Source organism: Somniosus microcephalus, chromosome 18, assembly GCF_052327205.1.
Source record: "Somniosus microcephalus isolate GS21.2 chromosome 18, FLI_Smic_1.0, whole genome shotgun sequence".
In the NCBI taxonomy this organism is placed as follows: domain Eukaryota; kingdom Metazoa; phylum Chordata; class Chondrichthyes; order Squaliformes; family Somniosidae; genus Somniosus; species Somniosus microcephalus.
In genome coordinates, this window is record NC_141004.1 from 31,711,463 (window position 1) to 31,737,758 (window position 26,296).

At 43.8% G+C, this 26,296-nt stretch overlaps 1 long non-coding RNA gene across 1 annotated transcript in view; it reads right to left on the reverse strand.

The window, feature by feature from the left end:
* LOC147105193 (uncharacterized) overlaps positions 1 to 25,151 on the reverse strand; it is a 52,415-nt gene extending 27,264 nt beyond the window's left edge. The window contains exon 1 of the long non-coding RNA XR_015081706.1: positions 24,849 to 25,151. This is a non-coding gene — a long non-coding RNA (uncharacterized LOC147105193). The remainder of the gene's footprint in view (positions 1 to 24,848) is intronic.
* Positions 25,152 to 26,296: the final 1,145 nt, after the last annotated feature.

Here is a 26,296-nt window from a genome sequence, read left to right on the forward strand (position 1 = left end):
CATTTCTAAGTGCTTTAACATTAATTATGGATTCTGAGGGGGGGAATTTTAACGTGGGTGAGCGCATGGGATTGGGTGCGGGAAAAATTCCGAGCGCTTTGGGAATCCAGCTCCAACCTGCCGACCTCCAGGTTTTTCCGAGGCGGGACAAGGGGCGGTCAGCCAACCTGCTCCCAAGAGGTGGGTTGGCATTTAAAATATGTTAATAAGGCTGGCAGCCTCTGATTTAAGTCACTTTGCAGATTTTACAGTGGGCAGCCAGGTTTCCCAGGCCTCAGAAAACCCGGTAGCTGAAGCAAGGCAAGGGCAGCATCAGAGAGAAGGTAAGTGCCTTTACAGCACTGCTTGTGGGCCAGGAGGAGCACTAGAACACACAAACAGAGCTTTGGTTTAATGTCACATCCAAATAACTGCACCTCTGAAAATAGTGCCCTCTGAGCATCAGTTTATATTACACGCTCAAGTTCTAGAGCATGGCTTGACCCTATAACCTTCTGCTCAGAGATGAGAGTGCTCCCAACTAAACCAAGGTGACACAAAGAACAGGGACCAGGCAACCTACATTTTTTTGTTGGGTTTTCCCTACTTCCGGCCTTTATAAATCTAGCAAGTTTTCTTTGGCTGTTGCTGGGTCAGGAACTGGTGGAACGAGCACAGCACTAAATGTAATATAAAAGCAGCTTGAATCTGTCAGATTGTTGATTAGTAATACTGCTCCAAATGAATGGTTTTAAGTTAAGTATATCAATGCAGGTTTAATGGGGCCTCTGCTCATTGTATTTATGAATACATGTGCAGGTGCGCATACCATTTTCAGTATACTCATTTCTGGCAGAAGCAAAGCCTACCAATACTTTTTTTGACTGTTCTACTAAGAATATGAATAAATATGAGTAAAATATCAAAGTACCACCTTAATGCTAATTAATAAAAGTTAAAAATTGTTCAAAGCAACAAAACAGGAGGTCTAGGGAAGGCAATGTGGAAAAAGAAACAGAAAAAAGGTAAAATATTAAGGCCTAGAAATTCAGTTTGGGCCCGCCAGCTGGTTTGCGCCCAAAAGTTAGCGCTGGGCGGGGAGCCATTAGCGACCGTCAGATATTCGGCTTCTGCGCCCCAAGTCGGAACCGGGCGCTATTCCAGGGTGTGGCCGCCCCCGCTTGGGGTGCTGAAACTGAATTTCAGCGCTGTAGGCGCCGCTGCGCCACCCGATGCGGTGCAGCAGGCTGCGGTACTGCAGGCCTCCTCCTTCTCTTAAGGTGGAGGTGCCTGCAACGGGGAGTTCGCCGCTGGATTGTGCCGGCAAATGAGCCCGGCACCACGGAGAAGTGCCGGGCTCGCGGAAAGCAGCCGGCAATGCCGCGGGGGGGGGTGGTGGAGGAGGCCGGGGAAGGAGGTGCGGGCAGGCGGCCGCCGAAAAAGCGGCCGGCCGCACCTCCACCTTTACGCGCCCCACTAAGGCTGCAGTAAGGCCCTGGTCTCCGGATGTAAGTAGCGGCCGCCACGAAGGAGGCGGCGGCAACTGAATATGGGATTCGAGCCGGTATCGGGGCGGAACCGGGGCACTGCGCACACCGATGACGTCATCGGTGCCGGCGCAGCGCTACCGGCTACCACCGCCATTACCGCAGCGCTGAATATCAGCGCGAACTCCTCTATTGGCGCAAAAGCCCTCTTTGGGCGAAAACTGGGCGCAAAGCCAACCGAATTTCTAGGCCTAAATGTCTTATTCTCCCAGCAACATCATCACAAGTGTGGGATCTTAGTGTCCCTACAACAACTGTAAGAGTGCAAAGTGCAAAGGATCAGGCTGAGTATTGGATGGAATTGGCCACCATAAATCTTGCTGGGGACTCCCAAAATTCAAAAGATGGCCCTACCTCGAATGGGGCCACAGTAATTTTATTGGCAAGAATACCTCGCCCATTTGGTTTAAGGGGAGCATCAATCAACAAGTTTATATCGGAGTCCCAATTAGCAAGTTCCTTATCTCAGCTGACTCATCAATCAAAGGTAGCAAATAAGGGTAAAAGCATTTACCTAAATTGAAAGGGAAATAAAGCCATGCCATTCTCCTGCACCTTCAATGTTGGTAAAGGCATATGGGTGAGTCACCTGCCCATACCCCACATTGCTAGGGAATAGAATAGGGCCTAAAGAGGGAACGAAAATAGGTCACCAAAAAACAAAACAAGTGCAAAATAGTTACTATGGCTTCAAGTCTGAGTTATTCCCCAATATATAACATTTAACAATGAAATCAATTCCACCTTGGATTCTCCGTAAAAATAAAGCTTTAGTCAGTCAAGAGTAAAATGATTCTGTATAAATGTTCAACTGGTGCTTGGGGACTGAGTGCAATAATCAAGATTAGTTGGCCATGACAGAAGGAATGATGGGATTGATAAATGAGTGCTGGCAGCTGCCAAAAAAGCACAGAGCTGTTGTGAGCACAATGTCAATGCAGTCAGTAAAAATGAAAACACATAACCTTTCTGACAGAGTCTGCAGCAGCTGGAAGCATTAGATTCCATATTGAGTAAACCAATGGATTACTTAGTGCAATTGGCATTTTGGTTGATGGATAACAAAATTGCTTTTGAATTTTTGGCCAGTATTAATCTTGATTGGGTTGGTACACTTCGAGAGATTGTGTACCTTTGGTCAAGAGATTTATAGAATTACCAGGAGTTGACCAAAAATGCTGAAAGCCAGGAGCAGCAACTGGCTGTCCCCCTGTATTCACGAATTTACATAAAATGCTTAGTATTGGCTATTGGAAGAAGGCTATATATAATGCTGTCAAATGCATGGGTAAGAAAGAAAAGGAAAGACTTGCATTAATATAGCACCTTATCACATCGTTCGGCACTTCACACACCATTAACTACTTTGTAAGTGTAAGGACTATTGGTATGTAGGCAAACACGGCAGCATTTGTGTGTAGAGTCAGATGCCACAAACATCTATGGGATGAATGACCAGTTATTTTTTTGGTGATGTAGTTTGAGAGAGGAATTCTAGCTTTTCTTAGCTCTTAATGTCAGGATGTTAAACATCCAGCTGAATCTCCAAAAGAGGGCGATGGGCCTTTGGATTAATGTCTCACCTGAAGGTTGCAATAGCGAGGGAGTGCTGTTCGGACAGCACTCCCTCAATACTGCACAACAGTATCAGCTTGTATTATGTGCTAAAGTCCTAGATTGGGGCTTAAACCCACAAACGAAGACAGTCAATGAACCAGCAAAGCAAATGATTACAGATGGCTCACTAAAGATATTCCCCAGAGGTGCAACCTGTGTCCTGCAAATGAAGACTGAATTTAGCAGTTAAAGTGTTACTTGACAAAAGATGTAAACTGAAACAGGAAGCATACAAGCTGTACTGCTACATAATCTGAACAGACTAACTTCGCACAGCACATTAATTCTAATCTACAAAGGTGAAGTAAATTATGTTATGAAATTGGACCTGGTTACAACTTTGAACTGTGTCCTGTGCACTCCCTGATATTGCCGAGGTGAACTAAGAGTTAAATAGTACTTTAACGAATGTCCTCAAACCAACAATTATCAGTTGTCCGAAGACCAATTACTGACTATCCACTTGGGGGGGGGAGGTAAGTGGAGGCTTTGTCTGGTCAATTTGGTTCTAAGATGACATGGCTAGTGCTGGGAGATTGAAACGGAGTAGATCCTTTATACATAGATACATAGATACATAGAAGATAGGAGCAGGAGTAGGCCATTCGGCCCTTCGTGCCTGCTCCGCCATTCGATGAGATCATGGCTGATCCTTTAATTCAGTATCCCGTCCCCGCCTTCTCTCCGTAACCCTTAACCCCTTTTGCCCGTAGAAATATATCTAATTCCCTCTTAAATATATTTAATGAGCTGGCGTACACTGCCCTCTGTGGCAATGAGTTCCACAGGTTCACCACTCTCTGAGTGAAGAAATTCCCCCTCATCTCTGTCCTAAATGGTTTAGCCCTTATCCTTAAATTATGTCCTCTAGTTCTGTTCTCACCCGCCAAGGGAAACATTCCTTCTGCATCCAGTCTGTCTAGACCTGTCAGAATTTTATACACTTCTATGAGGTCCCCTCTCAATCTTCTAAACTCCAGTGTGTACATCCCTAAACTACATAGTCTCTCCTCATAGGTCATTCCCGCCATTCCTGGTATCAGCCTGGTGAATCGCCGCTGCACCCCCTCCATGGCAAGAACATCCTTCCTCAGATGAGGCGACCAAAACTGTACACAGTACTCGAGGTGTGGTCTCACCAGTGCCCTGTACAGCTGCAGCAAGGTATCCCTGTTCCTGTATTCTAACCCTTTTGCTATGAAGGCCAGCATACCGTTTGCCTTCTTGACCGCCTGTTGCACCTGCATGCTCGCCTTCAGTGACTGGTGTACAAGAACACCCAGGTCTCTCTGTACTTCCCCCTCTCCCAATCTATTGCCATTTAAATAATAATTTGCCCTCCCGTTCCTGCACCCAAGGTGGATAACTTCGCACTTGTCCACATTATAGTGCATCTGCCATTTATCCGCCCAATCGCCCAGTCTGTCCAAATCGCTCTGGAGCTTCCTGGTCTCTTCCTCTGAGCCCACCCCCCCTCCTAGTTTAGTGTCGTCTGCAAATTTGGAAATGCTGCATCCGACTCCCTGATCCAGGTCATTAATGTAAATTGTGAACAGCTGGGGGCCCAGGACAGATCCCTGTGGTACCCCACTTGTTACTGCCTGCCATTCAGAAAATGAGCCGTTTATTCCAACTCTCTGTTTTCTATCTGACAGCCAGTTCCCTATCCACGCCAAAACTTTTCCCTTTATCCCATGAGCCTCAATTTTCCATGCTAATCTTTTATGTGGGACCTTATCGAAGGCCTTTTGGAAGTCCAGGTACACCACATCTACTGGCTCTCCCCCATCTATTCTACCAGTTACTCCCTCAAAAAATTCCAATAGATTAGTCAAGCACGATTTACCCTTTGTAAATCCATGTTGACTCTGTCCTATCCTGTCCCCATTTGCTAAGTGCTCCGCTATTTCATCCTTAATGATGGACTCCAGCATTTTGCCCACAACTGATGTAAGGCTTACAGGTCTGTAATTACCTGCTTTTTCCCTACCCCCCTTTTTGAATAGTGGGGTAACGTTAGCTACCCTCCAATCCATCGGCACTGTTCCCGAGTCTAATGAATTCTGAAAAATCATCCTTAGTGCATCCGCTATCTCTAGGGCCACCTCCTTCAGTACCCTAGGATGCATGTTATCAGGCCCTGGGGATTTGTCCACCTTCAATCCCTTTAGCTTCCTTAACACCATATCCTTAGAGATATTGATTTGCGTCAGTTCCTCCTTTGCCAATGTCCCTATTTTTCCCGATATCCCAGGGAGGTTTTTTGTGTCTTCCTTCGTAAAGACTGACCCAAAGTATGCATTTAGTTGATCTGCCATTTCCTTATTTCCCATTATATATTCCCCCGTATCTGACTGCAATGGACCAACTTTGGTTTTCACCAGTCTTTTCCTTTTGATATATTTATAAAAGCTTTTGGAGTTAGTTTTTATATTTTCCGCCAGCTTGTTTTCGTAAGCTATTTTGCCCCTCTTGATCATGCCCTTTGCCCTCCTTTGCTCTATCTTAAACTGTTCCCAATCTTCCGCTCTGGCGCTTTTTTTGGCTATTTTATACGCCCTATCTTTGGATTTTATGCTGTCTCTAATTTCCCCTGTTATCCACGGTTGAGTCACCTTTTTAGATTTCCTTTTATGCCAGATTGGTATAAACAATTTTTGCAATTTTGTCATTCTATCTTTAAATGTTTGCCATTGTTTATCTACCTCCAGTCCTCCCAGGAACGTTGTCCAATCAGACCTACTCAGTTCCCGTCTCATGGCATCATAATTCCCCTTGTTTAAATTCAGGACCTTAGTCTCTGAGTCAATTTCTTCGCTCTCCATTTCGAGTGAGAAATCGATCATGTTATGATCGCTCTGACCCAAGGGTCCCCGTACAACAAGATTACTGATTAGTCCCTTCTCATTGCACAGTACCCAGTCCAATATAGCCTGTTCCCGAGTTGGTTCCTCGACATATTGATCCAGATAACCATCCCTTAAACACTCAAGGAATTCCTCCTCCTCATTATTTTTACTGATTAGGCTAGTCCAATCTATATGTAAGTTAAAGTCACCTATGATGACAGCTGTGCTCTTATTGCACGCTTCTCTAATTTCCCTCGTGATGCCCTCCCTAACCTCTATTTTACTATTTGGAGGCCTATATACCACTCCTATTAATGTTTTTCGCCCCTCGCTATTTCTTAGCTCCACCCATATAGATTCTGTATTAACTGAGTTAATATCCTTCTTTTCAATTGCATTTATCCCCTCTTTTACTAGCAATGCTACCCCTCCTCCCTTTCTTTTTTGCCGATCCTTCCTAAATACTGAATACCCCTGTATGTTAAGCTCCCAGCAACCATGTTTCCGTAATCCCAATTAGATCATAATTATTAACCTCTATTTCCACAGCTAATTCATCTACCTTGTTCCTGATGCTTCTCGCATTAAGGTATAAAACCCTCAGGCTTTTTTTATGCTCACATTTTTTATGAATTAGTTTGGCCCTTTGTTTTTTGTTCCTCACCCTTTTACCATTTATTTCTGTCTGCCTTTCACTTTCCTCTATTTCACTACATAGGTTTCTAGCCCCCTGCCATACTAGTTTAAATGCTCCCGAACTGCTTTATCAAAAATTACCCCGAGAACATCAGTTCCATCTCTGCACAGGTGTAGACCGTCCCTTTTGTATAGGTCACACCTACCACAAAACTGGTTCCAATGCCTCAAAAATTTAAAACCCTCCCTCTTACACCACTGCTCAAGCCACGTATTTAGCCTAACTATCCTGTTCTCTGTACTCTTACTAGCACGTGGCACTGGTAGTAATCCAGAGATTACTACCTTCGAGGTCCTACTTTTTAGCTTGGCTCCTAACTCCCTAAATTCTACTTGTAGGACCTCTTCCCTTTTTTTAGCTACGTCGTTGGTACCAACATGTATCACGACAACTGGCTGTTCCCCCTCCCCCTCCAGAATGTTCTGCACCCGCGCCGAGACATCCTTGACCCTTGCACCAGGGAGGCAACATACCATCCTGGAGTCTCGGTCGCGACCACAGAAACCCCTATCTATTCCCCTTACAATCGAATCCCCTATTACTATAGCCCTGCCACTCTTTTTCCCTCCCTTTATGGCAGTCAATGGAAAAGAAAATTAAAGGGGTGGAAAATGTGGTGACAATTCATTATCGCCCATATTGCGCCATCACTGAAGACCAATTTCACCCTCTCTGTCTTAGATAGGTAGGGTGTGTGTGCACTCCATATCATGCTACTAGAAACTCTACTTATGTGGATTTTTCAGTGGTTGGTTTGGAGATTCTTAAGCTTGATAAAGGAGTTCTGTGTATTATCAGACAGTCCAGGCGAACCCAAAAAATCCTATTGCATTCTTGCCAAACTGTGGTTGGATCTTTTAATTTGAGTCAGTTTACGTAGGATGACTCAGAATGAAATTAGGTAGCATGGTAAAACCCAAGGATTAAATACAGTTTCTCCATAGAGTTTTGATGGTGATTGAAGGCTATTTTACGACGGAGGTTGTGACAGCTGAGCCCAGTACTGTCCTCGTTCAAAGTTCACATAAGTGCACCATCTAGCAGAAGTCATTTGATAGCAATCAGAGGCAGAGATCCTGATCAGTGTTTTCCCACTAGCCTAGGGTGCTGACACCAATTGTTAACCGCTATTGCCTAACTGTCCGAGAGCAGCTAACTCAACACAGACCTGGGTGGTTCTTGGTGTGTATTTCTCAGTTGCACACTGACCCGTCAGAGCAGCAATAGTAAGGTTTTTTCTAGCTTCCCAGGGCATTGTTGTGGTAAGAACAATTACCAAATTGCATACCAATACCAATCTTCATAATCCCACATGAGATTTATTAGTTTGTAACTAGAACATTGATATAACGGAAACAGGGGCCTAGATTTTCAGTGTGCTGTGAGGTGGGCTTTTAAGCGTGCGGGGGGCTAAAATCCCGAATTCGGGGGTCCCGACACCATCCCACCCAAAACCCGCTTCCACGTAACTTTCAAAGGAGGCGGGTACCCGCCCCGCACTGGGACCCGCCGACTCGAGGCGGGAAGGGATTAGTGCCAATTAACTGCCTGTTAACAGGTAGTTAACAGGCAGTTTTTAGCCTAATCCCTATTTTGAGGAGTGTTGTGTGGGATTCCCGACAGCTCCAAACCACGCCAAGTTAGAGCAGGTGGGCCGTCGGGTTGAAGGACTTGGAGGGGTCGCGATGTCGGTGTTCAGGTGAGTGGTGGGTGCATGAGTGCAAAGGTAAGTGTGTAAAGAAGTTTAAATTACCTGTACTTACCTTAACAGCCTTTCTTGCTCTAGGCGTCGGGAGTCCATCATTCAGACGGCACTGAAAGCTGAATGGCTGCGATCTGTCAAAAGTGACAGCCTGCAGCTTTCATTGCCGGTGAGAGTTCTAACTGAGTCTGCGTAGAAGGACTCGGGTTAGAAGTCAGACTGTCAGTGTTTGACAGCTTCAAACAGCTGTGAAACGCTGATATTTCATCTGTCAACACCTCTTGACAGATGAAATTTCAGTCTGTGACATCACCTGTTGCCGGGTGGCCCTTAGTTGGCCTGCTGAGCCCACTGGGCAGGCTCAACAAGGTGAATCAAGGGAAAATCGCGTGGATTGGCCGGACGTCAATGGAGGCGGGACTAAAACCCGAAAGTTGTAGTCCCGCCTCCTTCCCGACTGCTGAATAAAAATCCAGCCCAGGTTTTGTGTAATTCACTTTCAGAAACAGTTCTGTAGAGATTTTGCCTGTCGACTGTTAAAGTGAAGAAAACGCAATCACTGCAAAATATTTGGACATATTTGAAGGCTAATCTTTAACATTTCTGATAATCATCTGTATATTTCAATTTTTGAACTGCCGATGAGAAACCATTAAGGAATATGCTAATGAAAGTTACAATATCTGATGAATTTTGCATGAAAATTATAATACTTGATGACATTTTCATGAATAAGCAGAGACACTGAAGCTGATTTTATGGTTGATTAACTGTTTAGTTAAATCAGATACTCTAAATGTACAAATGGACTCCAATAACTTTTTCTATACAGCACAAAGTACACAATTCAGGTGCTGCTTGATGGCAGCAGTGGAGCAGGTTCCTCACGTGTTTCACATAGACTATATACTGCACCTCACCTAATGCATTTAGTGAAAGCGTAAAGGCTGTACGGTTTTACACATTTGGTTCTTTCAGTGACTGAAAAGAAATAATTGACTTTCCCTCAAACAAATTTGTTGTTAATAATGGAACACTGCTCGTTGACTCACTGCTCACCAGCCTCCGAGCTCCACCCGTCCCGACTCAGCTATTGAACACCGAGTGCACAGAACCTTGAATCTCCCCAGAGTCCAATCATTAAATGGATGCTACCTGTAACACAGCTATTAATATCTGGCAATAAGCAAACACACATCTATCGTGGATAATTTTTAGTATAGGACCAAATTTAATGGGTAGAAAATCACAGGCTGGATGTCCTCAAATTCCCCTGGTATGCTCCCTGTTGTAATGATCAGTAACATGTCATTCTAGAATGGTACACTAGGTGGAGCTGTATGTTTAGTAGTGGGCTACCCACAAGGCAGTAGTCAAGATGGGTGCCTGTATACTAGTCCACATGGCTGAATAAATGACTAGCACAAGCTAGCTGTTCATAATGAAAACGTCTATTTATTTATGAACATAACATGGTACCAGGATTGGTAATATCTGCTGAATATTGTGAAATGCGACATGGAGAATTTGAAGCCATCGGACGGTTTGAAACTCACGGGGAATGTCGACTGCAATTGGCAGACTTTCAAACAACAATTCGAACTCTACATTGCTGCCATCGGGTTCGGTACGATGCCAGACGCAAGGAAAATAGCGTTACTGCTCATGGTTGCAGGCCCGCAGGTGATAGAGGTATTTAATATGTTTGTATTTGATCAAGAGGAGGACAGAGAAAAAATGGACGATGTGCTAAAGAAGTTTGATACACATTGTTCTCCCAAAAAGAACAAGATCTATGAGAGGTACGTGTTCCGTTCACAGACACAGCAGCAAAATTAGACTTTTGATAGCTTTGTGACCGATCTGAAACTGAAAGCACAGACATGTAATTTCTCTGAACTGAAATCATCCATGATTCGTGACCAGATTGTGTTTGGTATTAATGATAAAAAGGTCAGGGAACGTCTGTTGAGAGAAACCGAACTAACATTGGAGAATGCTGTGAAAATATGCCATGCCAGTGAGCTAGCTCAACAGCACGCAAAGACTTTCAGTGAAATTAATAATAATGCGACTGTAATGAGTGACTGTGCTGCTGTCGGTGCTGTGTTCTACAAGGGGAAGAAATGTGGGCAGACCAGAAATGCAAAGCAATCGGAGGATGGAACTTTTAATTGTAAACGCTGTGGTTACCAGCACCAGTCAAGACAATGCCATGCATTTGGGAAAATGTGAACAAAATGTAATGGAAAGAATCACTTTGCCAAACAATGCTTTTCAAAAGTAAAAACAAAGAAAGGGCAACAAGTCAGTGTGATTGAGGACACTGATTTAAGTGAGACATTTTTGTAGGAATGGTGTCATGTGACAATATAGAAAAGGATACAGAAAATGTGCAGCCCTCAGGAATGGACAATGCTGAACATAAAGTTAATGCAGTAAAAGAGGACAAATGGATGATGCCACTACAGGTAAATGGAGCATTAGTTACATTGAAACTAGACACTGGGGCAAAAGCAAACTTAATCAGTATGAGTGACATTAAAAATATGAAAGAAAAGCCCAAAATACAGAAAAAGTCAGTACTACTGAAGGACTATAATGGACAGAAAATAAATAGCTCAAAGTGACAGTCAAAGACAAAGTGTATCATCTCATGTTTTCTGTTGTGGCTGAAGGACTTGATTCACTACTAGGTGACAAAGCTTGTGAGGACTTAGAACTGGTCAAGAGAGTCTACTGTATAAACTGTGCCATAAGCAGACCAGATGACTCAGTGGATTCTGTAGTGAGTAATTTCCAGGATGCGTTCAAAGGATTTGGAGTTCTACCATTCACGTACAAGATCCAGCTAAAGGAGGATGCTCAACCAGTGGTACATGCTCCACGGAGAGTTCCAGCACCCCTGCGTGACTGGCTCAAGAAAGAACTGAACAGAATGACCACACTAGGAGTCATCAGGAAAGTCGAAGAGCCAACAGACTGGGTTAACTCCATGGTATGTGTAAAGAAAAAGAACAATGATCTAAGAGTATGCATGGATCCAAAGGACTTAAATGCAAACATAAAATGTGAACACTACCAGATTCCCAAGCGAGAAGAAATCACCAGTGAAATGTCAGGTGCTAGATACTTCACAAAGCTCGATGCCTCACAAGGATTTTGGCAACTAAAACTGGATGAAGAGAGCACCAAATACAGTACCCTCAACACACCATTTGGCAGGTATTGTTTCCTCAGAATGCCTTTCGGGATAATATCTGCATCTGAAATCTTTCATAGAGCGATGGAACACATAATTGAAGGTCTGGAAGGAGTTCGGGTCTATGTTGATGACATCATCATCTGGGGCTCCACACGGAAAGAACACAATGAGAGACTGACTAAAGTGCTACAGAGCATACGCTGGAATGGACTGAAGCTCAACAAAGCCAAGTGTCAGTTTGGCATCCAGGAAGTTACTTTCCTAGGAGATAATCTATCTGGTAAAGGAATAGAGCCAGATATGGAAAAAGTAAACGCCATACTCAACATGCCCCGACCCACTGACAAAAAAGGAGTGTTACGCATCATGGGGATGATAAACTTCATTGGAAAGTTCATTCCTAACTTGTCAGCCAAGACAGCCTGTCTGCGAGACCTGCTACATAAAACAAATGAGTTCGCATGGACAGAAAGACATGAACAAGAGTGGATGAACCTTAAAACAGTGCTGACAACCACACCTGTACTCACCTTCTTTGACCCAACAAAGAGAATCAAAGTGTCAACGGATGCATCAAAAGATGGCCTAGGCGCGGCCTTGCTACAAGCAGAGGGTGAAGATTGGAAGCCTGTTGCCTATGCCTCCAGGTCTATGACTGATTCTGAGTGTCGATATGCCCAGATTGAAAAGGAATGTCTAGACTTGGTAGTTGGACTAGAAAAGTTCCATGGCTACATATATGGACTTCCCACCTTCACAGTTGAGACAGACCACTGCCCACTGGTTGCCATCATACAGAAAAATCTGAATGAGATGTCTCCAAGGATTCAACGACTCATGATGAAGCTGCAAAGATATGACATTGAACTGATCTACACACCAGGCAAACACATAGGCCTAGAAATTCACTAGCCTTAGCGCCGCTTTTGAGGCGCTAGAGGGACCAGCGCCAGAGTTATGGCCAGTTTAAAAATTCCCTGGGGCCCTAAATCGGCGTTGCACCGGTAGCGCTGCGCCGGCACCGATGACGTCATCGGTGTGCGCAGCGTCCCGGTTGCCGTGGTAACCCGCCCGAACTCCGAAATTGAGTTGCGGCCGCCTCGCCCGTGGCAGCCGCAAGCAACGTTCTGGCAGAGGTGCCTTACTCCAGTTTGCGCCGGCGCATTAAAGGCCCCGCGGCGGCCGGCCGCTTTCCCGCCGGCCGCCTGCCCGCAGCTCCCTCCCCGGACTTCTCCCCCCCCCCCCCCCCGGAACAGATGCAAGCCCGGCACTTGTCCGAGGTGCCGGGCTCATTTTTAAGCTGATTTGCACGGGCCGCGGCCGGGTGCAGGCAGCTCCTCCTTAACGGGAGGAGGAGGCCTGCACGTCCCCAGCCTGCCGCACCGCATCGGGTGCCGCAGCGCCGGAATTGCGGCGCGAAACGGCAGTTAGCGCCGATGTACCGCCGCAAAGACCCTTCAGTAGCGCCGGCAGCCGTTTGGGCGCGGCGCCACTGAATTTTTGGCGCGCGCAGGGGACTTAGCGCCGGCACTAACTTCCGGCGCTAAAGCCCTGGCTAAGCCAAAACCCAATTTCTAGGCCATAGTGTTAGCAGATGCACTATCCCGAGCACCCAAAATGAGTCATGTGAGCTCTACTGAGGAAGACGTGGATGTTCATGTGAGTATGGTCACTGCTGCGCTGCCCGTGTCAGACACAAAATCAAAGCAAATAGCAGAAGAAACAGTAAAAGATACAGGCCTAGAAATTCAGTTGGCGCCGCGCCAGGGCTTTAGCGCCGGAAAGTTAGCGCCGGCGCTAAGTCCCCCTGCGCGCGCCAAAAGTTCAGTAGCGCCGCGCCCAAACGGCTGCCGGCGCTACTGAAGGGTGTTTGCGCCTGAAAATGGGCGCTACCTGCCGCATTGCGGCGCTATTCCGGCGCTGCGGCAGGCTCAGGAAGTGCAGGCCTCCTCCTTCAGTTAAGGAGGAGCTGCCTGCACCCGCCCGCTGGCCGGTAAAATCTTCACAAAAATGAGCCCGGCACCTCGGGGAAGTGCCGGGCTCGCAGCCCAGAAGCATCTGTTCCGCGGGGGGGGGGTGGAGGAGTCCGGGGAGGGAGGTGCGGGCAGGCGGCCGGCGGGAAAGCGGCCGGCCGCCGCGCGACCTTAATGCGCCGGCGCAAACTCCTGTAAGACTCGGTTGCCAGAGTCTTAGTTGCGGCTGCCACGGGCGAGGCGGCCGCAACTCAATTTCGGCGCTGGGGCCCGTCACCACGGCAACCGGGACGCTGCGCACACCGATGACGTCATCGGTGCCGGCACAGCGCAACCGGTCTACCGCCGATGGTAGGGCCCCAGGGAATTTCTGAACCGGCTGTAAGTCCAGCGCAATGACCTCTAGCGCCGCAAAATGGGCGCAAAGCCCACTCAATTTCTAGGCCACAGTGTTACAAACAGTGAGAGAGAACATTCATCATGGTTGGCCAAAAGGTTCCTGTCCAAAGTATTATCACATCAGGTCAGAGTTAAGTGTCGCAAGTGGACTATTACTAAAACAGAACAGAAGAGTCATTCCACAGGCTCTACATCAAGACATGCTGAAAAGGATTCATGAGAGACACCTCGGAATTGAAAAATGCAAAAGGAGAGCAAGAGACACTGTTTATTGGCCTGGCATAAATAAGGACATTGAGAACATGATAGGCATATGTGAGACATGTCAGAAACACCAAAATAAACAAGCAAAGGAACCAATGATAGTAGCTGACTTACCAACAGCACCATGGCAAAAGGTTGGTATGGACCTCTTTCATTTGAATGGTAAAGACTATCTAATAGTGATTGACTACTATTCTAACTATCCTGAGATGGCGCTGCTCTCAAGCACATCAGCAAGCAGTGTCATAATGCATGTTAAATCCATCTTCGCCAGACTTGGAATTCCCAGGATTGCCATTAGCAACAATGGTCCGTGCTTCAACTGTAAGGAGTGGCAACAGTTTGCAGCACATTATGACTTTCAACACATCACATCCAGTCCTCTGTATGCTCAGTCGAATGGTAAGGCAGAGAAAGGTGTTCAAGTTCTCAAACAGCTACTGAAGAAAGCAACAGAAAGCAAGTCTGATCCTTATCTCGCCCTGCTGAGCTACCAAGCCTTCCCTTTAGACTGTGGTTCTTCACCTGCTGAACTCCTAATGGGTCGCAAGTTGCGCACCACACTACCCTGCTGTGCAAAAGAAAAGCAGAGTAAGGCACTGAGACAGAGACTTCAACTGTTAAAGCTGAAACAGAAATCACACTATGACAAGTCATCCAAAACTCTGAAACCATTGACAAGGGATGATGTTGTCAGGATTGAGGATCCAGATGCATGGAACAGGAAAGCTACAGTTCTTGAGGAAGTAGGACCAAGGTCATACACTGTTAGAACTGAGGAAGGACAGATTCTCAGGAGGAACCGCCGTTCCCTCCTGAAAACACAAGAAACTATCCAAGAGCAAATCGATGACAATGCCGCAACTGAATCTTGTCACTCACCACCAGAAGAATCTAACACAAACACACATACAGGCTCTCATGCAAACACATCAGACTTACCTGTGCTGAGAAGATCCACACGTGAAGTAAAAAAGCCTGATCGACTTAATCTTTGAGTACAAAGAAAACTATAATGAAAGAATGAAAAGCTTAGAGTTCATAAAGTAAAGCTTTTAAAATGTGTTGACTGTTGTGAAGATGTTTATGTCATTATGATTGATTGATATTGATTTTGTTTAACCTCTAAGGAAGGGGGATGCAATGATCAGTAACATGTCATTCTAGAATGGTACACTAGGTGGAGCTGTATGTTTACTAGTGGGCTACCCACAAGGCAGTAGTCAAGATGGATGCCTGTATACTAGTCCACATGGCTGAATAAATGACTAGCACAAGCTAGCTGTTCATAATGAAAACGTCTATTTATTTATGAACATAACACCTGTGAGCACCAGTCCTCATTGAGAGCACAGAAATAGCCTTTATGTGCCTTAGCAGATACTTTGCAGTGATATTAGCATACTCATCTGACTGCTATTTTAATGAAGACATGCATGTGTGTTAAGATTTTAAGTGTGTTCATTAATATCTCAACTTTTTTTTTAAAGATCAGCTGGGGGTCCAATACTCACTGAAACCCATCACCATGGTTTAAGGGTTTTCAAATCAAGCTACTGGGAAATTTGCACAGAGTTATTGTTTATCCAGTAGGGAGTGCACGCTCTCTTCCTATAGGGACACACCCCACCATTCTAAACAGAGGCCTGGCGTTTCCGCTCGGCTGCGCTTTTTTTTGGCACAATTCTTCCGATATGGGCGTAACCAGCGCAAAAGATCGCGGAATTTTAAGCGCAAATTGCGCTCAGCGCAACTCGAGTTTCCGCAACCTTTTGCGCTAGTTTTAAAAAGAGCACGCTAGAAGCAGGCCCCGCCCAGCAAAGTGGCCATGCCCCCAGGGTGAATGGGAGTTTCCGCTAATTGTGCTCATTTGCAGGCCTTCGAGGAGGCTCCAAAATTAAGCTGGAACTTTTGGGTGCAAGGACACGAATAGGTACGTTTTGGAAGGTTTCGAATGAAATTTTTAAAATTTTTACTAAGGAACTGACTATTGTACCCCACTAACTAGAAAATAGTTCTTTTGTATATTTTAAAAAAAAGTAATTTTCCACAATTTAAAATGGGATTACTCACAGGTGGTGGATTGCCACTGTGATTGAAAATGCTTTTTTAATATATACTCATTTTCAGCTGCGTTAATCAAACTTTACCAAGTTACCACTCTGAAATATATCAAGGAATATCTTTTAAAAGCAAATTTTTTTTAAATTACGTTTTAAAACGCTGCCTGAATGTGCCGGGTCATGGCAGATTTTGCGTTCGCCGATATGCAAATGAGTTTGAGCGGAAACCCGGGGGGGGGAAAAAAACACACTTCAAAACGGGCGCAATTTTGGGCGTCATTTCCGTCAGAATTGCTGATTGCGGAAACTCTGCCTCGGAGAGTTTAGGCCCAAGAGCCAAAGCTCAGGGGCCCCAAGTGTGTGCAGGGATGCCACTGGAGGTTAACCAGTTAAGACCAAAATAGAGCAAACTGCATTTGTCTTAGATAATCATTAGTTGGTCATTGGATACCTGGCAAGTATGGATTTGATCTCTCACTAGACTGACAACAAGTAATTACTGTTGGGAAATCGATATTGCACCTTTTAACTGTTTAATAGTATTGACATTTCACCTCCAAATTGTCTTCGAAAATTTGACACCCTTCTGGTACAAAATGTCTGCAGTGGTGGATCCTAATCCCTTCCAAAGATCCTTACCATGGTGGGATTTCACAATGTATTTCTAAATACCCCCAGCAGCAACTACTTCTAACAAGTTTCCAAGAATGGCTGCAGTATTAAAGACCACCATAAAATCCAGCACATAAATCATAAGCTTATACAGATTACAGATACAGCTTTGACCTCCAAACGAGGATGCAATTCATGCTTATCTTCCACTGCTCAGGGGCTCTCTGTAAAAATGGAATTGCAGCCCTTACACGAGTGTAACATCTACCCCACTTTTTATTATTCCACACTGCTTAAAGCATAATATGTAGTGAGTGAATCAATCTAAAATGAGAATGCCACCAATAATATCGTATTAAAAGAGGAATCCATTGCAATTTCACGGATTATTGTTCATACAGGACTCTGTACTGCTTGCGATCACAGATTGTGATCTGTCTGTTATAGTTTAAATTACTTATATATTAAATGCATAATTCCCTTGAAAGCTTGCCTAACTGTAGGTAGTGTAAAAGTGCTGTAAATTTTGATAGCTTTCAATCATTTATAACATAGTTAAAATAAAGAGTAAGGTTTAAAATTATATAAAGTATTACTAGTGGAACATGAAACAGTGAAACATTACCAGTTGTGGTCATGTCATGCTACTGTCAGTATTGGTGAACTGACTCAAAGCCTATAGTTTGCATGAACAGAAAGATTTATAGAATGTCAGGAGATAGAGTGAGAAACCGATGCTATGGGCTGCCATTACTACAACATTTTAAATGTTTTTTTTTATTGATGCATGTGAAAGGCCAAAGCCTATACCAAACTTGAAAAGAGTGGAGGAGGAGACAAAGCAAAACAAGAAGTAGTAGGTGATACCCAGCCTGTGAACATTTGAGTGATAGTCAGTATAAACTATAAAGTATACTGATAATCTCTGAGGTAACTGAAGGAGGTGATGAATCTTATTAACAGTCTCACTAATTCTGCTGAAAATCTGATCCCTAATTTTTTCTTAAACAGTTTGTATATTAGATGGTTGATGCTTTTGGAATAGCTTGTGAATACCATACAACAGCATACTTTGCTGATAAGACTTTCATTTCAGTTTGGTTAATAGAATGTATTCCACACCAGTGGAGCACAGTTAAATTTGGAATGGAAATGGACAGAGAATCTCATTAAACACAAAGGTGGCCGCAAATGATTAGTCTTTCCAGGAGATGATTTATTTTCCCCTCTCCTGAGCCACTCTTCTACTTGCCACTTTTCCACAATAGTGCAAAAGAGATAAGTAACCAACAGCGGAAGCACAGATGCCAACTTGCATCCTACCACACCGCGCCAATGCACCACTGTGATCGAACTCTTCAAGGACTACTGTAGAATTTTGTGTCAAATATAGAATTTATAAAATTATGAACTAAAAAAATATATTGGAGATATTATATGGCAGCCATTGTATATTTTGAAAGGAATAAAAGTAATGCAGCCCAGAAATGTTAATGATGTCAATATAAGTACACTACTAAAGCTGGATTATTACTAAGGAAATGGTAGATTATAAAGTTCAAATTACAGTCATAAGCAACAAATGGAACAGAGCGTATGATGCCTTAACTGTTAAATGAACCATTTTGTTTTTGCATCAAACTAAATTAGATTCGAACTCACATGGAAATTGGTAGAGAAGAAAAAAGCTTGCATATCAAATTAAAGCAATTGTGCCTTCAAACTTTCATGAACATTAGCATCTCATTTTGTTTCGTTATAATTTTCAGCTGTTCATCAGTATTGCACATATCTTGCAAGCTGCAAAATCATTTTTATTCAGTTAGATTTCAACTCAAGGAAACACTCTTTATTCTGAATGATTCATTCTTTATCTTGAGATGAAGAATTGCCTGTTCAAATACATTATTTTGCTGATAAACGCAGAATTCTACCAGTGTTTTGCAACCAAAATGGCTGGTTATCTATAACTGCTTTCAGATATCATGTATTATCTTAAATAATAACCTGATATTTTCCTATTATCTTTTTGCACATACTAAAGTATATGTTGAAATAATAATAAAGGCATAAGCAATGGAAAGTGTCTGATACATAAAGTCACTGAATCTCTCAGAACTTGGCGCCTTTAAGGTGATTGGCAGAAGAACCAAAGGCGACACGAGGAAAAGCTTTTTTAAGCAGCGAGTGGTTAGGATCTGGAATGCACTGCCTGAGAGGGTGGTGGAGGCAGATTCAATCATGGCTTTCAAAAGGGAATTGGATAAGTACCGGAAGGAAAAAAATTTGCAAGGCTACGGGGAAAGGGCAGAGGAGTGGCAGAGAGCTGGCACGGGCTCGGTGGGCCAAATGGCCTCCTTTCTGCTGTAACCATTCTATGATTTGAATTCCAAGTTTGTTCCAGCTAACAGTTTAAGTAGCACAATTTGTACACAGTTTTCGCTCGTCACAGCTCCCAACAAGATAATTCCATGGTGAAATAAAAATTGATAATTCAGCACAACAAATTATCACTTAATATTCCTCACATATAAACAACATAAGAAATAGAAGCAGGAGTAGGCCATATGGGCCCTCGAGCCTGCTGTGGCTCTTTAATAAGATCAAGACTGATCTCTTGCCTCAGGTCCACTTACCTGCCCTATCCCCAAACCCCTTGATTCCCTTAGTATCTAAAAAAAATCTTCTCAAATAAGAAGACTCCATAATACAATAAATAGTATTAGTGCCCATAGAATAAAGTGATTATCACAATAATTATGGCATTGCTTTGAATTCTAGATCTTTTTCTGAAAAATTGTTTAAGCTTCTTTGGAAAAAAAAAAACTCTGATTCATCTATAAATCTGGATCAGCGTTGGCGCTAATATCACTTTGGCACTAAGGATAGGGCTCATATCACAATGACACCATGGAAGCTACTGACATTGCAACAGTGCTGAGGAAAAGAAATAATAGAATATGACTTTTCCCCCCCTAACAACCACCCCTTTCATTTTCTGTTAATCCTTGTTGTTACATGTTCTTTGCAATATCTGTTACATAAATAAGGTAACTAACTAGATGACTATCCACTGTGATTCTATCAAGGAACTTGATTTGCGATATCAAATATAAAGATCCTCAACAGTTCATAACAAAATGTAATCTGTGTTGTCCACAGTCAGCTGATAACCTTGAGCGTCCTCGAATTGCCATGCAGCATAATTGGATTCTTCATATAGGGCCAATTTCAGAATGTTATCAGCATTTCCCTGCCCATGAAGTGTGATAAATGCACATTAACGTAACCTTCCACAGTGTTATATATTACTTAAGGTCTCATGTTATGCTTCTTTGGTATTAATCAAAGCTAGCTGGGATCCAGTCTCTCTTATGAATAGAAAATGTTATTGACAAATTTCAAGGATTTTAAAAAGGCTATTTGCAAAATTAATCTTTTTATACCCTCCCACAAGATATGCAAGCTTGGAAAATGAAAATACTGATAGTTTAGAATCTCATGTGCTTAAACATTCAAGACAGTGATTTCAATATCTAAAGAGCTTGGGCATAAAGGTTTTGAACTGAGGCATACGTGCCTTTAACATGGTGTGTAAATATGTCAGTATTAATGTACTGTAACATTCTGGGTTCTATTGAGAAGACCCATGAAAAAAAACATGGGTCTGCATTGTTGAGCATAGAAAACTTGGCTTTCATGTATAACCGCCACCTGAAATACACTGCCTCAAAACTTTCACTCTTGGGTGACTGCACCTCGCTTTATATAATCTGGCGTAGGAACGTTCTAACAATTAATCACATGAACAAATACATGCACGATCACAGTTACACTCAAGAAGCCCTTCACAACTTGTAAGGTTTTATCTAGAATATCTACTTTCAAAAAAAAAGAGACCAATATGCATCAATAGCTTACTAACAGAGAATACCTAACTATACCACCGTCATGTTGAGTAATATCAAAATACCACAGAGGGAGGACTAGGACTTAAGAATCATACGCTCTCAAAATCTTACAACACAGAAGGCGGCCATTCAGCCCATCTTTGAAAGAACTATCTAATCAGTCCCACTCCCCTGCTCTTTCCCCATAGCCCTGCACATTTCTCCCCTTCAAGTATTTATCCAATTCCCTTTTGAAAGTTACTATTGAATATGCTTCCACCACCCCTTCAGGCAGTACATTCCAAATCATCATAATTCACAACGTAAAAAAATTACTCCTCATCTCAACTCTAGCTCTTTTGTCAATGACCTTAAATCTGTGTCTTCTGGTTACTGTCCCTTCTGCCAGAGAAAACAGTTTCTCCTTATTTACTATATAATGTAATACAATACAATATACTAAGGGGAAAGATAAGACTACTAGTACGCATTTACCTGCAGAGTGTCTTCATGATTTTGAACGCCTTTATTAAATCTCCTCTTTACCTTCTCTGCTCCAAGGAGAACAATTCTAGCTTCACTAATCTCTCCACATAACTGAAGCCCCTCATCCCTGGTACCATCCTAGTAAATCTCCTCTCCTCTCCAAGACCTTGATATCCTCCTGAAGTGTGGCACTCAGAATTGGACACAGTACTCCAGCTGAGGCCTAACCAGTGATTTATAAAGGTTTAGTATAACTTCCTTGGTTTTGTACTCTATGCCTCCATTTATAAAGCCAAGGGTCCCATGCGCTTTTTAAACAGTCTTATCAACTTGCCCTGTCACCTTCAAAGATTTCTGTATGTAAACCCTCTGTTCCTGTATCCCCTTTAAAATTGTACCATTTAGTTTATATTGCTCTCCTCATTCTTCCTTCCTACATTTCTCCTATATTACAGCAGTGACTACACTTCTAAAGTGCTTCATTGGCTGTAAAGTGCTTTAGGACGTCCAATGGTCGTGAAAGGCGCCATATAAATGCAAGTCTTTCTTTCTTCCAAAATGCATCACTTCACTCTTCTCTGCGTTAAATTTCATCTGCCACGTGTCTGCCCATTTCACCAGTCTGTCTATGTCTTCCTGACATCTACTACTATCTTCCTCACTGTTTATTACTTTTCCGAGTTTCGTGACTTGGACTCAGTTTTTGTTGTTGAGTTGAGTAAATAGCAAATTAAAAACTAGATTAATATTTGTAAAGATCATGGTCATGTCATGGAACACGTACTGCATTATGTACTCTGTCTTTACAATATCAGCACAGTGCTGTGGCACATATGGAGTTAATGGAAGTAAAGGGCTCGATAATAACTCAGAGGCATGCTTAGAGCAGGAGATTGGATGGGGTGGAAGGAAATATCAGGTGCGAAACCCGGAAGAAGGCTTGTCAGAACGTGCAGTTTCAATGGGGCCACCTCATTATATTACTCTGGATTTGGCGTCTCCAGTGCACGATGTGGGTATGGTGCAAACTGGCATGATGTGATCTCAAATGGAGCATTTAAAGGGCCTATCCATGGATGGAATTTGGAGGAGTTAGGAGTTAGGAGTTGCAACAAACTGAAGAAGTGTTGCGATGGATTTGGGACGGGAACAGGCTGTGCCACGCTTCAGTGTCGCAACACTTGATGTACTGCTAGGTGCAAGTGAGGAGTAGTGAGAGATACTCTTCCCGGCTGCAATGAAGAGGACATGGCTGGAGGTGGCGGAGGAGGTCAGCAGCAGGAGCATTGTGCCATGCTCCTGGATTCGGTGCAGGAATTTTTTTTAATGACCTAACCAGGTCAGGAAAGGAGAGTACAGTTGCACATTCACCTGCAGCTTGCTGTGCACATCACCCCCTTCACTTTGCCTTGTCATCACATCACACAACTCCTCACACCCACTTACCTTGCAAGCGCACCCATCGTTCTATTTCTATGTGCTTTCTCACATCACGATCTATCCATTCACCACTGCCACTCACCCTAATCCTTATGCAACTTCATGCCTCTGCCTGATAGTAATCCTCACCAAATGCACTGCATCCAGTGGAGGAACATATGCCATTACAGTCACCAAGGGTAGGCACGTGGGTGTTCATGCAAATGTTAGGTTATTAAATTTCCATTGTTTCATAGAATCACGTAAAATGTATTACTTTGCACCGATTTCCAGTGTTGCCCATTTTTGGTTGCCAGGTGGCAAGTCGCCTTTCAATTGCTTGTTGATGAATAGGAAGACATGAAGTGACGGGGACCAATGTGCAATGGGTGGATGGATAGTTGCAGGGCAGCTTTGTGTCAGTGGGATTGGGGGGGGGGGGGGGTGGCAGGGGGGAAAGGAGTGGCCAATGGATCTGATAGTTACATTGGTCCAGTGGGAGTGACTAACTGAACTTTTCAACTATAAAGGGAATTCCTGGCATCCCGGGTGGCAATGTGAGCGGCTGGTGCGAAGTTGGGGGTACCATCGTCATCCTCCGCCTCCTCATCGTCCTCTTCATTGGAAGCGTGTGCAGGCGATATGTGCGGAGCACCTTGTTCCTGCCGTCACTCCAATCCTTGCTGCTGCGCATTGTTGTGTAGAGCACAGCGCATCACGATCATTCTAGAGACTCTCGCTGGCGAGTACTAAAGGGCACCTCCAGATCGGTCAGCACGTTCAGTGACACATCTGGTGATCATATTGTACTGCTGTTGGTCTTCATTGGTAGGCTTCCTCACGGGTGTCATGAGCCCAGTTTGAAGTGGGTATCCTTTGTCTACTTGTAACCACTCCTTAAGTCTGCCTTCAGGTCCTAAGAGGTCAGGGAGCTTGGACTGCCACTTCATGGCAGCTCTCGGGGAATCTGGCACACACCGGCATTAACCTTTTCTTGTGGTTGCACAGGAACTGCACATTGATCAAATGAAATCACTTGCAGTTGGCGAATACTCCCGGTTGATCTGGTGGTGCTCGGATTGTCACGTATGTGAAATCGATGGTACCCTGCACCTGTGGGAAGCCAGCCATAGACGCAAACTTGAGCGCCCGCTCATCCTGTCTAGTGTCATCACAGGCGAAGTTGAAATAACTGATAGCACTGGCAAACAATTCATCCATTACCTGCCATATGCATTTATGTGCAGCCAACTGGGAGATCCTGGATATGTCTCCGGTAACGCCCTGGAAGGATCCAGAAGCAAAAATATTGAGGGCAATGCGTGGGCATCAAGTCCAGCAGGGAACGGGTCTTCTTCTAGGAGGCTGCAGATGTCAGCCACTACCTGACGTGACAATCTCAGCCTCCGGAAGCACTGCTCTTCCGAGAGGTCAAGGAAGTTGAGCCTCTGTCTGTACACCCTGTTAGGTGGGTAGTGCCTCCTATGACCTCGATCGCTCTGTTGCTCCCCTCTCTGCTACTCCCCTGTCTGATGACCACCTGCAGTTCTCTCCAAACCAGGTCGTTGCTGCTACTGATAGTCAATTTGTTCCTCATCCAAAATCCAATCTAAGGCAACTATGGCACCAGACATCCTGATGTTCTGAATGTCAATTCCTCCAAAGTCCACAAATTAGTCACTCAGAACAAGTAGTTTCAACAAATCCTTTCCCAGTGGGAGGTAAGAAAGCAGCTGTGAGCACTGCGCATTTATTGATGCCCATATTTTAATTAGCCCTATGAATTTTCGTACAATCTTCTCGCTTTCCTTTCAATGGCAACTTTCAGGAAGCCTGGCATGTGTTGTTAAATTTAAATGCCCGTGAAAATCTCCTTCAAATATCCTAATTTAAATATTAATATCAGTAAGCCGCCTCTCTGGAGGGGGTTACGTGCATGCATCCAAACGCACCCGAGTTAAATCTGAAAGTCAGCGTCCAGCTTCCATTTTCGGCAAATTTAACCAGCCAACCAAACCCTGACCCACACACTCTTGACTATTAAAATTCCCCCCAAAGAGTGGCCATTCTTTATGTATTATCTTAGACAGTTGAAAGGCAATTTGGCCATAGGTGCCATCATAGCTAAGCCTAATTCTTTCCTCACCTATTGTCCAGAAAAGTGTACTTTTCAGCAACCAACCAATAACGATGAAGGGCATGAACAATGGCTGATCTTCCCCTCCAAAGGCTGTCCGGTCAATTGTAGCACATTTAGTGCCATTCCTGGTGAAATCAGCTATCTCAGCACGGATCAAGAACGGAGCTGCTGCTTTCACCAACTGAGTCACTAATCAGGAGTCGAAAACATCGTTGTCATAAAGAAAGGCATTGTGACATCAATGTTTGAGTCGTCATGGCAATAATAAAAAAATATACATTGATATCTAAGCTACCCTCTAAAAACTGATCCTTGGTAGATCAGTCTTATTCTTTTCTATCTCAATTACTGTCTTGTTTTACTACTTGACAGCAATCTCATTTATTACATAAACAGCAAATGAGTAATTGCTTTATTGTGTGTTATCATCATCAAGAGTGATGGCTTCTCAAACCTGTTCCCAAATTGAAGGGATTTTCATTTGCACCGAATTCAATCGGACCGGGTATAGGGCGGGCAGCCGATCTGCTGCTGCCTGTTTTCAACCCCATCATCTTTCACTGACAGGGGGCTCAAATTACTGTGCGCGCTATTTTTAACTGCACTAACATTATATCATTTTCAAATTTCTATGTGTGCTATTTTGACAAAGCTATTAATCTGTTCAGAATTTGATTAACCGGTGTAGTAAAAATAGCACAGAGAGGAATTTCAACTCCATAATTAGCAGGTGGTTGACTGAACTATGAGGTGTGCCTTTCTAAACTCGAAAAAGCAGTCTTAGCTATATATAAATAAAGATGGCTCAATGAAGCTCTTACCCCTGCTGTTTGTGGGACTTTCCTGTATGCAAATTAGAAACATAGATGATAGGAGCAGGAGTATGCCATTCGGCCCCTCGAGCCTGCTCCGACATTCAATGAGATCATGGCTGATCATCCAAACTCAGTACCCTGTCCCTGCTTTCTCCCCATATCCCTTGATCCCTTTAGCCTTAAGAAATATATCTAACTCCTTCTTGAATATATTTAATGAATTGGCCTCCACTGCCTTCTGTTGTGCTGCATTTGCTGACGTAATGACAGTGACTGCACTTCAAAAGTCATCAATTGGTTGTAAAGTACTTTGTGAAGTCTTGTGAACATGATTAGTCCCTGTACAACAATGGCGACTTTCAGGTATACCGCACCTTTAACATCACAAAATGTGCCGAAGCAGGAGTCCGTGGACCTCCCGGAAGACGAATCCTCAGAATATAATTCTTTCTTCTTTCTGTTGTGATTTGCTGCCTAGACCGAGTGTCATTTTGCAGTCTCCTTTAGGAGAAAAGGACTCACTGATCTTTCACAGAAATTAAATCAGTAAACTATTGAATCAAAGGAGCACACTAATTTGCAAACCATTTCACATGGGCTGGAGTACTTTCCTCCTATGGTTTCCTGAACCAACAGCCT